The sequence below is a fragment of the Helianthus annuus genome, chromosome 9, assembly GCF_002127325.2.
Source record: "Helianthus annuus cultivar XRQ/B chromosome 9, HanXRQr2.0-SUNRISE, whole genome shotgun sequence".
NCBI classification, from domain to species: Eukaryota; Viridiplantae; Streptophyta; class Magnoliopsida; order Asterales; family Asteraceae; genus Helianthus; species Helianthus annuus.
The window spans coordinates 33457794-33471090 of record NC_035441.2 but is presented as its reverse complement, the minus strand read 5'-3'; positions in this window follow the sequence as shown (position 1 = coordinate 33471090).

Genomic DNA, 13297 nt, shown 5'->3' with positions numbered 1-13297 from the left:
TAAAGACCCACATTTTGTTGATGTGAAGCTCATCTTGCTTTTCTTTTGTAGCTCAAGCTCATGACTTTCTATTTTTTCTATCAAGACATCAAGAGATATTGTATCATATAACACATCATTTTTCAAATTGAACACAAATGTTTGCCACTGATCAGCTCGTGGTAACGCTTCTGTGATTTTATCGATTATTTCTTCTCAAGTTTTAACAATTCCAAAACGATCAAGTTCAATTTTTAAATGACCAAATATTTCTATCATTTGTCGAACTGATTCACCTTTCAAGCTATCAAACAAATCAAATTCTTTCTTTAATAAAGCAATTTTATTTTTCTTGATTTGTTTACCCCCCTCAGCTTTAACCCGTAAAGCTTCCCAAACAGATTTTGATGACCCGTCATGTTGAAGTAAAGCAAACATGTCATCTCTAATTGATGATTGGATTAGAGGAATCATTCTCTGTTCAGCTGCGAATTCGGATTTGTCATCTTTGTTTAAGCTTTTGAGCGGGATTTCTTCTCCTATATCATCGACTGGCCTACTATAACCAAATTCCAAACAGAACCAGCTTTCATGAGCGTAAGCTTTTGCCCAGTTGATGAAACGTTCTTTCCACCATGTGTAGTCTTCAATACTTTCGAGAGCATTGGTGGTTTTGAATGTGTTCCGTAGAAGTTATCATGTTTAATGTTTTCATTGATCGCTTTTGTTATGGTTTTTGGTGTAACAACTGAGGTTTCGGAAGACTCGGACGTAAATGCCTTGTAAAATGTGTTGTAAAATTCTTCACCCATGATTTTTCTTGTTTATCACTTCGAATATCACCTGGAGACAAAAAAAACAAACAAACAAAATTAGTTTAAACACTTTTCAATTAACTGAATTGAAATAGTACACGGTTGATGTGAAATGATCTTGATGTGAAGTGACTTTGGAGCGAAATGACCACTTTCAAACGAAATGGACTTTGTTTCAAACGAAATGGTTCCTCAAGCGAAATGGATTCTTCAAACGAAATGACGATTTCATGCGAAATGATCAAACGAAATGACACTTTCCAGCGAAATGGCAATCTTTCAAGCGAAATGGGTCTTTTCGTGCAAAATGACTCAATCCATGCGAAAAGAGATGTGTATTTCGTGCGAAATGAAGCTCTACTTCAAACGAAATGGCTACTTCAAGCGAAATGGAAGGCCATTTCGTGCGAAATGATGATGATGTCACTCTTTCGAGCAGAATTTTACAAAATTGATCAGGTTTTAGGTCCAATTAAGGTCTAATTCTTTCAAGGATTTGTTAAAACAGTGTTTCGCATATTACATGTGAAACTCAATCCACTTTAACTGTGAAAAGTTGATTAATTTGAGAAAGAATGAGTAGAAGTTAGAAATTTCGGTGAAAACAAGCTGAAATGGTAAGAACTCTTCCTCCTGAGCTCTGATACCACTTGAAGGATCGTTGTACGACCTAAATGAGTCGTTCAGAAGAGTTTTGATCTGAATCAAAAGCGGAATTCGGATATATGGACTTGATTACAGCTTGATTCACTTTAATCATCACTTGCATTGATATAACAACGTTTTACAACCTTCGTGACACTTTGACAGACCTTCGCTACCAAAATCCAACTGTTACTAATGAGAACCTAAGCTCCACTATATATAGGCAAAGCATTTCGCACGGAATGACCTAAGTCCATTTCGTACGAAATGGGTTTCTCCATCTCGTGTGAAATGGTCTTTATCCATTTCATGCGAAATGATCATCACACCCACAATCCTTACCTTCTAGCCTATTGAGCATTGATTTGTCCTATCTGGTTACAAGACTCGATACAAGACGAAGTCGACAGACATATGTACTAACAGAACGAATGTCACACCCCCAAAAAATACCCCAAGCGGAAACCCCCGCGAGGCGTGTGACGTACCAGGATCTAGCCACCAATCACATTGAACTCATACAAGACTTTAAATGAAACTTTCATTCATTAACATAAAGTGTTACAAAACAGTAACTACAAATCATCGTATTCAGCGGTAGCATAAATCGTTAGTTAAGTGTTTCATAAACCATATGTATGATAACCATTAGACACGTCTCGCGACTCTATGTATCTCGACCCATGACCACTCCAGCATCCCAGACAGCAAGTTCCACATCCACACATACATATAACCTGCGAGCATGCACACACGTGTATCAGACAACGCTGGTGAGTTCATAGTGTTGGATCGTCGTTGACCCTGAATGAGTCGATCAGAAGAGTCGTTTTCCAATTCAAAGGCGGAATCAGTGAATTAGACGCTCAAACTAAATATAATGCTTCACTTTATTGAATCTGATAATGTTTACAACCTGGAAGCAATTCGGCAGCACTTCGTTACAAGTTCCGAGCCGTTACAAATGAAATAACCAGTCACCTATTTATAGAGTTCGGGAACCGCTAATATGACCATGTCACAAAAGCGATCCAGGGAAGATAATGTGGATCGCTTTTATGGACAATGTCCATATAAGCGGTCCAACATGCTATTCATCCACTTCTTGTTTCTCGAACCTCGTGCACTGGTTATTCTAACCTATCCTATCCTATTACATGATACAAGACGAAGTCAATAGACGTAATGCACCAACAGACTCCCCCTCGGATATTGACGAAGTCTTCAGTGAACATTCTCTGTTATGCCACCTCTTCAGTCTTGATCATCTTTGCCAACTTGTTCAGATTGTATCCATATAAGAATCCTTTAATCTTTTACTTTGATCATCTTTACAACTTCATCATCAGTAGGCTCTCCCTCTCGTCAAGCTTCCGTGCTTTTAGAGATCATCACCTTGCTTTTCAGCTACAAGCTTTTTCTCACTTACAAGTTATCTTCAGACTCCCCCTTAAACTCAACTCTTTGGGATCGTAATCTGAATCTTTCCTGTAGTTCTCAAACATTCATAAGTAACAATATTTTCAAAATCATTAAACATGTTTTCTAATACACTCCCCCTGTCAACAAACTTAACAGATATGGCAATATAAAGAACCCAATTTTCTCACACATTATCATTCAAGTTCAAATTAATGACCTTGAAGATATCACACATGTTTTTGAAAATTTTCCAAGAAATTTCAAGTTTCAAATTAATGAACTTGTTTTGTTTTCAGAAACACAATCAGCATAATAAGATTTTGAAACTCAGCAACTCAGATATCGGTTTATCGAAAATAACGCAGAAATCAAAATCTTTTTGTGTTTTCTGAAAATATAAAGCTGTAAAGAAATATATACAAATATATTTACAAACAATATTTTTGTTTGAGTATGCATCAGAGGATCATATCAGTTTATGACAAGTCACAAGTACCGTTAAGCTTTAAATCATACTCAGAATTAAACAATTCACTTAGATTGTCGATATACTGATCCATTTAAATTTTCATACAAAATTTCAACTAATTCAGGATACTATTTAGATGTTTTAAGACTTAAACTCATTCATGTGTCCCACCTCTTGAATATACTCCCGTATCCAGAATCTCAATATTCAGTCTTACAGGTAAGAATACTACAATGATGTCTGTACATAAATTAGGGTATGCGAGAACTGAGGGATCTCAGGTCAGAACTTCCGTTCAGCAGAGAGATATCAGCTTCGACTTTGCAGTGTGTTCCCTTTAGAGAATCTTTTCAGCTACAACAACTGATTATCAATTTTATTGTCTAATCAGCTGAGGGCTTTATGCTATATTTCAAGCATTTTGGTGAAAGTATTAGCCAAGGACTAGGTCAGAACCACCGTTCAGCAGAAGTCCCGGAATAATACCCCAGACAACATAGAGTATAAACACCTAGTATATCAGAATACGAGACCTTTCAAACGAGATTTCAGGGGTTACCTATATATCCAAGTAGTGTTCCCCACGAAATAAGCAAATTTGAATTTAGGTTTATATCCCGAAAAAGCTTACTAAATGTATAAAAACCTATCGACATATCATCAGTGAGACTGTTTAACGCTATTTAATCATTACAAATCTTTAGCATACTGTAACTGTCTACTGATGTACTATCATTTCCTCTTTTTACGCAAAACTCAAATTTTTTATTTTATCATGTTTTTGTATTTTTCAAATTTTTCTAATGTTTTTGTATTTTCTAACAATTTTTCTCCCCCTAAAATGCAAAACCATTAAAGAAATTTGACAAACCGATACTGATAGCTTTGTCTCGCCATCCATTTTCTGCATCTCATGCTCTGTTTCGCAGAAAATATAACGTACCCCCATGATTTACAACCCATTGATTTTGACCGTTAGAAAACCATTCTTCAACTTGTGAGTAACCATGTTTGTTCCGCCGTGAGGGTTTCGGCATAGTCCATCACCACTTATTCAAAGTAAACTAATATCAAACAACCCAAACATCAATCCAAACCAACACAACCAACAAACATACACCAATCATCAAACACAACACAAATTCATACAAAACAACCAACAAACTCCCTGTCTGTCCAAAACCAGGGATCTTCAACCTCTTCCCGTGCAACACTCTCACAATCTTCATCTGCATCTAGTACCTGCACATTCAAACTTTATCAAATACACAAACAATAAAGATAGATGCCGATTCATGCTTCGCGATCCAGGAAGCTCCGGCAATTCCAACCACTTAATCAAACATAGTGTCCACCCAGGCCTCAGGAGCCTTAGGTGTAACTTTGATTCGAGCAACCTAAATTTTAAAATTTTCAGCCTTGAGTGGAGGAAAATTTGCATCATAAGCAACCACATCTGAATTCTCAGATGTTTTCACCGCAGAAGTTGAACCTTTCGTTTCAGCTTTTGGTTTCCAAATTTGTTTCTGTTTCTCATCTTTTATCAAATCAACACGTTTCTTAACCGACCACACTTGACCTTCAGGAACACCTCTTTTATAAAAATTTGTTTCTTTCTGAACCTGTTGCTTTTGAACAACATTTTTAGGTTTCCAGATTTTTCGAGGTTCTGTCACAACAACTATCGGTCTCCAAATCTGTGTTGTAGTCGATCTGGATGTGTGAGAATTCCAGGTCTGTCTTGAATCGAACCTGTCCGATTTTGGTTTCCAAATTTGATTTGATGCAAACTTGTTTGTAGTGTACCTCCAAGTTTGTCTCGAATCAAATCTGGTTGACCTTGGTTTCTCATTACCAGATTTCTGTTTTTGAACATCAACAAACTTTGAAATTTGACATTTTCGTGCAACGTGTCCAACTTGATCACATTTAAAACAAACTTTCTTTGACACATCTTTTGGCTGTTGTTGTTTCTTTTTCATGGCCTCAAACTCCGCATTAGATTGTGTTCCAAGTTTGAGTTTTTCTTCTTCAGTGAAACTTTTTCCTTGAACAAAAATCATTTTTGTCTGAAAATTAGGCCTTTCAGTTCTGTTTTGATTATGTTTCTTCTTATACCCCAAACCGGACTTCATGTTTTTCTTCTTAGAACCAGGTTTGTTATAAGAACCTTTGAAACCTTTACCAGCAAACTTCGACATTTCAGACTTCTCAATTTCTACCATCTTGAACACTTTGTTAATTTTCTCTGAAATCACATTCTGAATCGGGAAAACAACATCCAAGAATAGTTTGTCCGATCCAATCATGGTATAAACCAATCCTTTTGAATCATCATTCAAATTCTTCTCAGATTTCGTGTCTTTCAAATATCCATCATAAAGATTTCCTTCATCTTCATCCTGTGATTTAGACTTTCCTTTCAAAACACTATCAACCACCGTACTCACCACCTCTGAATCATCAGCATCATCAGATTTGGTGTAAGTAACATCGATACTTTCAGGTAATTGGTCAGCTATGTTCAAACCCTTTGCCACCTTTTCCTCATCATAAAAAGTATAATTGTCTCTCAATGGTGGTGGTACCTGATGATATTCTGAACCAATACCCTTTTTACAAACATTAGTATCTTTGTTATCAGGTGTGATATTGAAAATACGTTCAAGAATGTACGAAGAGTCATGATAACTTTGAAGTTTTGTAACAATCTTTTCTTTTTCAGCCAAGACTTGTTTAAGATTCGCAATTTCATCAACACGTTTGTTTAATTCAATTTGCTTTTCTTTAAACTGACGTTCATACAAATCTTTAGTAACTAAAGTTTCAGACAAACGTTGATCAAAACTTTTGACTTGGCTCTTCAAAGTATCATAAGCTTCTTGTACTCTCTGACTTGATCGTTTTAAAGAATCATATTGCTTTTGTAAGTCTAAAAATCTAGATTCTTTTTCAATGCAATCAACACATTTTGTAGAACATTTTTCTTTCAAAACCATATTTTCTTTTTCAAGATTTTCACATTTTTGTGTTAATTTCTCAACTCTTGATTTCAAATTTTGTTCCGATTCAATTCTTTCTTTACATTTTTCTTTTAAAGCATTTTCAAGTTTATGCATTTCAGCATCTTTTGTTTTTATTACCTCAGTGATTGACGACACATCGGCTGCCTCTGTCTTCTGTATCTTTTCAATCTTTTCTTCGACATCAATCTTTACCACAGCCTTGACTTCTTCAATCATTTTCTTCAAATCTTCTTCTTTTCTCCTCTTCATCTCTACCACCTTCGGTAGGCTTGCCTCAAAAATCTCTTTCAATTCTTTCATGAATTCTATCAAATAATTTTTGTCAGAGAGCCTTTTTGTGTTGTAAACGCCTTCACTTGGAAACGCATTAGTTACTGCATCAAAATCAACTTTCGCTGGATCAACCACCGGATTACCATACGGATCCAAATAGCATTCCAACTCTTCACTCCACCTCTCAGCTCTCTGTGCTTCTTGAAATGGAGCATACAACTTGCCAATCTCCCATCTTGCTCTGTCTCTTCTCCACCATCTATCATGCTCTTCTTTTGCCATGTTCTGATATTCGTGAATTACCTGAAATTCAATTACTTGTAGCAAACAAACAAACTGAATCAGTTAAAACAATATCAAGTAATTTTGAAATACACAAACACTCGATGTCGTGTAATAATCATGACACTTGAACGAACACAGATTGATCGAACGAGCAAAATCAGATTTGTCAGAAAAGCGGACCACGTTGACAAATGAGCGAACCAGGAATGGTCACATAAGCGAACTGAACTTTTTGACTAATAAGCGATCCAGAACTTGTCTTATGAGTGGTTCATAAACGCGGACCAGGAGTTGTACGTTCGAGCGGTTCAAGTATGTATATTCGAGCGGTTCAAAGATATAATACAAGCGGTCCAGGAAAGTTCACTCGAGCGGTTCAAATAAGCGGGCCAAGTTTGTCCGTTCGAGCGGGCCAGAAGCAACAATTGTACAAAAGAGCGGTTCTAACTTGTTCAAATGAGCGGTTCCAATTTGTTCGGATAAGCGGTCCTAAACCAATTTTGGAGCGGTCCAAACAACTTCTTTCGAGCGGTCCTGACTGTTCGAAAAAGCGATCCTACATTCGAAGGCTGTTTTGTCCATTTTTAGTTCGAGTTTTAGTCTGAAATTTTCAAGGGTTTGTTATTGTCCAATAATACACGTCCTGTGAAAAATTTGTCCGATTTTAACAGTGGAAACTCGTTTAAATCGAAAAAGAAGGTGTAGAAGACAGAAAACGGATCAAATTTGAGCTGAACTCTTCTTCCTGAGCTCTGATACCACTTGTTGGATCGTCGTTGACCCTGAATGAGTCGATCAGAATAGTCGTTTTCCAATTCAAAGGCGGAATCAGTGAATTAGACGCTCAAACTAAATATAATGCTTCACTTTATTGAATCTGATAATGTTTACAACCTGGAAGCAATTCGGCAGCACTTCGTTACAAGTTCCGAGCCGTTACAAATGAAATAACCAGTCACCTATTTTTAGAGTTCAGGAACCGCTAATATGACCATGTCACAAAAGCGATCCAGGGAAGATAATGTGGATCGCTTTTATGGACAATGTCCATATAAGCGGTCCAACATGCTATTCAACCACTTCTTGTTTCTCGAACCTCGTGCACTGGTTATTCTAACCTATCCTATCCTATTACATGATACAAGACGAAGTCAATAGACGTAATGCACCAACACATAGTTTTACGAAAACGTTAGTTACCAAGTGTTTTAATTCCGTTCATTGATTTCAATGTTGATAATACCTCGGATACAAGACGGCTCCTGATTTATTTTGCCCTTTCCCCAATGCTCCTATCAAAGCATTGGGCATGACTGAGTCATTAGTTCACACCCGTCCTCTCAGGTACGGGGTGAGGGTGCCAAACCTAGATAGCGCTACCAACTAATACTCCGTTACCTCTCAGGTAACAAACAAGATGGGACTTAAAGGTGATAGGACGAGTGTATTATCCAACATTCCAGATTTTACCCACAAGACGTATTCCTCTCTGGAATACCCATTTGATTTACCCAAAAACCTATCCCTCTCAGGGATACCCAATGACTGTCCCAACCACCGGGACGCATGCTCAAGAGGAATGAACCCACCTTAGATTGCTCGGTATGATACATTACATTAGCCGATCCAAGTTGGTCAACCATACCCTACCTTGGTTACCAAGAATAGTCAGTTTCGTAAATATATAACCCATTCACGTATTCAACACATCTACGTAATACCGTTGTCACATAGCAAGCATTTAGATTTCATACACGTTTATAACACTAGTTCATGTTTTTAACAATAGTTGTCAATAACATCAGGTTCATAAAGAAACACGTATTATTACGGATTGCATTTATCGCAAAGATCACCGTACAACATGTAGCACATATCCTGTCCTCATACACGTCCACATCTCATGTGCACATCACATAACAACATTTACAGTTGTATTGTCTACCCACACAAGTCAAGTCAAGATTGATATTGTCATCATGCAACAGATAGAGTTTTATAAGAACAGGCATCTATCTTCAAGTACATCACAATCTATTTACTGTTCTGCCTATAATTCTTATGGCGAAAGACCTAGGCGACAAAGGACTATCCTTCGTCGGGTTGGGGTATAACGAAATACCCATTTTTCGTCGGGGTCGGAGGTGACAAAATATACTTCCTTCGTCGTGACTAACAGTGACGAAACACCACTAAGTTTCGTCGAGGTTACTTATGACGAAACACCATTAAGTTTCGTCAAGGTCAGTTACACATTTTAGCAAACAGTTTCCATCAAAGCAGATCAAATCATCTAATGCAGACAATTGCCATTCACGTTCATATAACCCCTAATCATCAGTTCATCGATTAACATAAACACAGGGTATGACCAATCATCGGCTATACAAACATAACAGTTTCTATTTCACACACATATAATTATAATCAAACAATGATCATTAAAACACACATGTCCTAATTCCAATTCCACGAGATCCATATAGTTCGTAATCTGTTCGTGACTATCCTCAACACAATCCACTAAACAAACATTAAACCTCACTTTGTACATATCCATAACAATGAGTCAACCAATCACACACAAACAAGAATCACCAAAGGTTTGCTCTATTTATGATAACATTACTAACTCCTGATCTGATATAATTAAGTCTACAAGCGAAACCCTAATTCATGTTTTAATTCACACATCGATACACATAAGCACGTAACCAAAACACTAATAAACATACATTAAACCAATGACGAACATACTAACTGAAGGATCAAAGAAGATGTGCTAGAACTCAAGATTGAGGTGCTTGCAAATGAGGAAGGTTTCGGTCCACAGTGGTTGCCGTCGATTCACCAAAAAGGAGAAAGGAGAGGAGTGTTTTAGGGTTTTGAGGATTTCAGTTATGCTAATAGAAGTTATACGCATACGCTCTGGGCCGAAATAACCTGGGCCGAGGCCCCTTAATGGCGAAAGACCTCTTGACGAAGGACCATGTTTCGTCAAGGGTGTTGGTGATGAAAGACTCTTTCATCGAGTCCTATTTTTTGTCGACTAAGGTCTCGTGTGCCAAGTGTAAATCAAGTGTGTGGTATCCTGCTATGTCTAAACCTTACACAATAAACAACATTCACAGTTTCATGAAACAGTCAAACGTGACAATACACCAATCATTCAAATATAACAATGCACTAACATTAACCATTCTAATAACATGCACGAGTTACAGCATCACCAACTGAATTGTGGAACGAGTAATGCGTAAAAGAAAAGCCTTGAAATCTAGAGTTGTCAAATCATCCCCAACTTGAAAGAAATTTCGTCCCGAAATTTGACGAGTAATCCAAAACAACAAGGTGTTAACTCAGGATGACTGTGGATTTTCCGCGGGTACCACATCATCCCCAACTTGAAAGGGAATTTCGTCTCGAAATTCGCCAATGACAGCAAAAGTTGGAACAATTGAGGATATTAGATCTTTACGTTCCCACGTGAACTCCGGTCCACGTCTTGAGTTCCAACGAACTCTCACGATTGTCATACGACTATGCTTACAAACCTTAACTTCCCGCTCCACGATTTAGATGGGTTCTTCGACAAACTGCAAGTTGTCATCGATTTTCGGTTCTTGGAGTGGTACAACAAGTGTTTCATCGGACATACACTTCTTTAGTATGAAAAACATCAGGTAATTCGAGCCTTACGCCACTTGCCAATACGTTCCAGAATTTTGAATTGTCCAACATAACGTAAGTTAATCTTGCCACCCTTCCCAAGGCGTACCGCACCCTCCCAGGGTGAGACTTCTAATATGACACGTTCGCCTGCAGCGAGTTCCCAGTGTTTCCTAAGTTACCAGGTTTCCTGGCGATTACGCGTTGTCGCCACACGATTTTCAATCTAGATAATCTTCCCAAGAGTTTCGAGTGCAATTCCCGGACCCGTGCTTAGGTTGACATCCACCCCAGTCCACAAGGAGGTTGGCATAATCATCCGAGCAATGCCTCAAACAGAGCTGTATGCATACTAATACGGTAACGGCTGCAATAGAACTCACCCACAGATAAGTGTCCTTCCAAATGCTTACTAAAGTCAACCACGCACATGCTCGCAGCATGTCTTCGTGTGTCAGGATGGTCCGTTACTTTGTCCGGTTGTCCTTCAGTGATAAGTAATGCCCATGTCTAGACGTGAGCCAAGGGTATTGTGTATTGCCTGACATAAATCAGGTATATATCAAAATCAAAGGTATCAGGAGATGGCACCTCGTGCCTAAAAACCGCCTCTCCTAGAGGAATATTCCCAAGCTATGAAGACTCGTCAGTTTCCTTGATTGCAAGAAAGTGTACTGGTTACATGGGTCAATCAACGATCACTCAGGTGATATCGGTTCCGTTCTGAGATTTAGGTAGGCCAGTGACAAAATCCATGGCTGTCTGTTCCAACCTCCAAATAGGTGTTTCTGATTAATGACACAAACCAGAAGGTTTCTGATGTTCCACCTTGACTTTCGCACAAGTCAAACGTCGTTCACATGCTTCGTTGTGTAGGCCTTCAAGCCCAGTTGCCAGTACAAGATCCTTAGATCCTAATATATTCCATCAAAATCCCGATGACTAGGATATCTAGGCCGGTGTGCTCTGCTCAACACAAGTTCCCTACAGTTGCTGTATAATGAGACCCACATTCGTTCCGTGAGGTAGCGAATATCGTCCGACTTGCCAAAGGTTGCTTCTCCATGCCCCGCATGGGTTCAACTTGAAAATCCTCTTCCTTCAGTTCTCCAGTTTGATCAGAGCGAGTTTGATCAGGTAAGTTAGAGTCGATAGTGGGCTGCAAAGCTCGTGCACATTCAGGTTTCATAGTCGTAATCATTCAAAAGTTCATATAGCGATGTCATCGCATGCTTTAGCTCCTTTCGAAACAACGATACACGGGAGGCCCTTGTGATCGGTCTAAATGATGCATTTGGTATCGTCCAAGTAATACCACCAATTTAAATCCAAGGCCATGGTTTCCACCCCCAGGTTGTGAGTCATGCAATTCTTCTCGTTAATCCACCACATAAACCACCACCTACTCGTTTTGTATTGGCGTGTGACTGGGACTCTGATTCATACCATCATGGTATACCACTAGATCATCAGTACCCTCGGGTAGAAGCGATGCTCAGCGCATTGCAGAGTTGGGTTTCAAAAGCTGAAAAGTCGTTCCCCTGTTTTGTTTCCCAAGAATTCAAAGCTCCCCGCTGTCCCTAAGAGGTTAAAGCTGCGCAATCTTCGAAAATTCCACGATGAATCTGCGTTAGTATCTAGTGAAACCAAGGGATTGTTGTATCCCCGAAGGGATCTTTGGTGTCGATCAGTGTCTAACAAATGGATCTTAGCGAGATCAATGTGTATTCCCACTTCGTTGATTACATGACCAAAAATGTACCTCTAGAATCCAGTAGTTACATTTAACAAGACTTCGCGTGGAGTGGCTCCTCCCTCAGGAGCTCTAAAATAAGATACAAATGTTGCCCTTAATGTCCCTTTCTCCTGGAAATGATTCAAAACGTCATCAAATAACACGGTCGATTCATGTGTTCCATAAAGCTGCTGGTGTGTTAATTAACCCAAAGGTCATGGAATAATTCTTCCTGTGTCTCCTGGCTACGGCCGCATTGAGTTCGTTATGCCGATTTATGGAACATCCTCCCCTTGGACTTCCATCTAATGATAGTTCGTTCATTAGTCATTGTGACAACCCTCACCAAACCAGGTATCCGTACGACTTAATTAATATTTAATTACTGCATAATTACTGTGCTTGCTTACAATTATGGATAAACTGCTACTTGAATACCGATACATGCACATACTTGCATCATACGTTAATTGCTGTCACTCTATTATTTACATACAGTACTTAGTGACAAACTTGATGCACAAAAGCACAGTAGCACAATGAACGGATAATCCAGTAAACGTGCTGACATAGCCAGCACCAGGCAGACACTGCCTCTAGGGCCTGTATGAGCAGGGAATAGTTTACTACACTAATAGAGAGTGTAGGGAAAAGAGGATTGTAGAACTGCGTCACTAGGTGATAGTTATAGTGACCAGATGTGCCAAAAATATGATTTAAACACAAATTCTGCACTTTAATATAAAAATTCAGCATTTTAGCTAACTAGTAAAGTGCAAAAATGCAGAAAAATAATACAAGACACTTTCCAAAGTATCGGGAACTCTTTGTGTCACTAAAAATAATATTAACGACACTTTAAATGCTTATTAAGCACTTTAACGGATCAATATCCAACCGAACAACCAGACTTTACCCGAGACATAAAAATATTCTCACTAACATTGTCTTTCTTTTACTGAGCCAGTTAGGGTCCCCA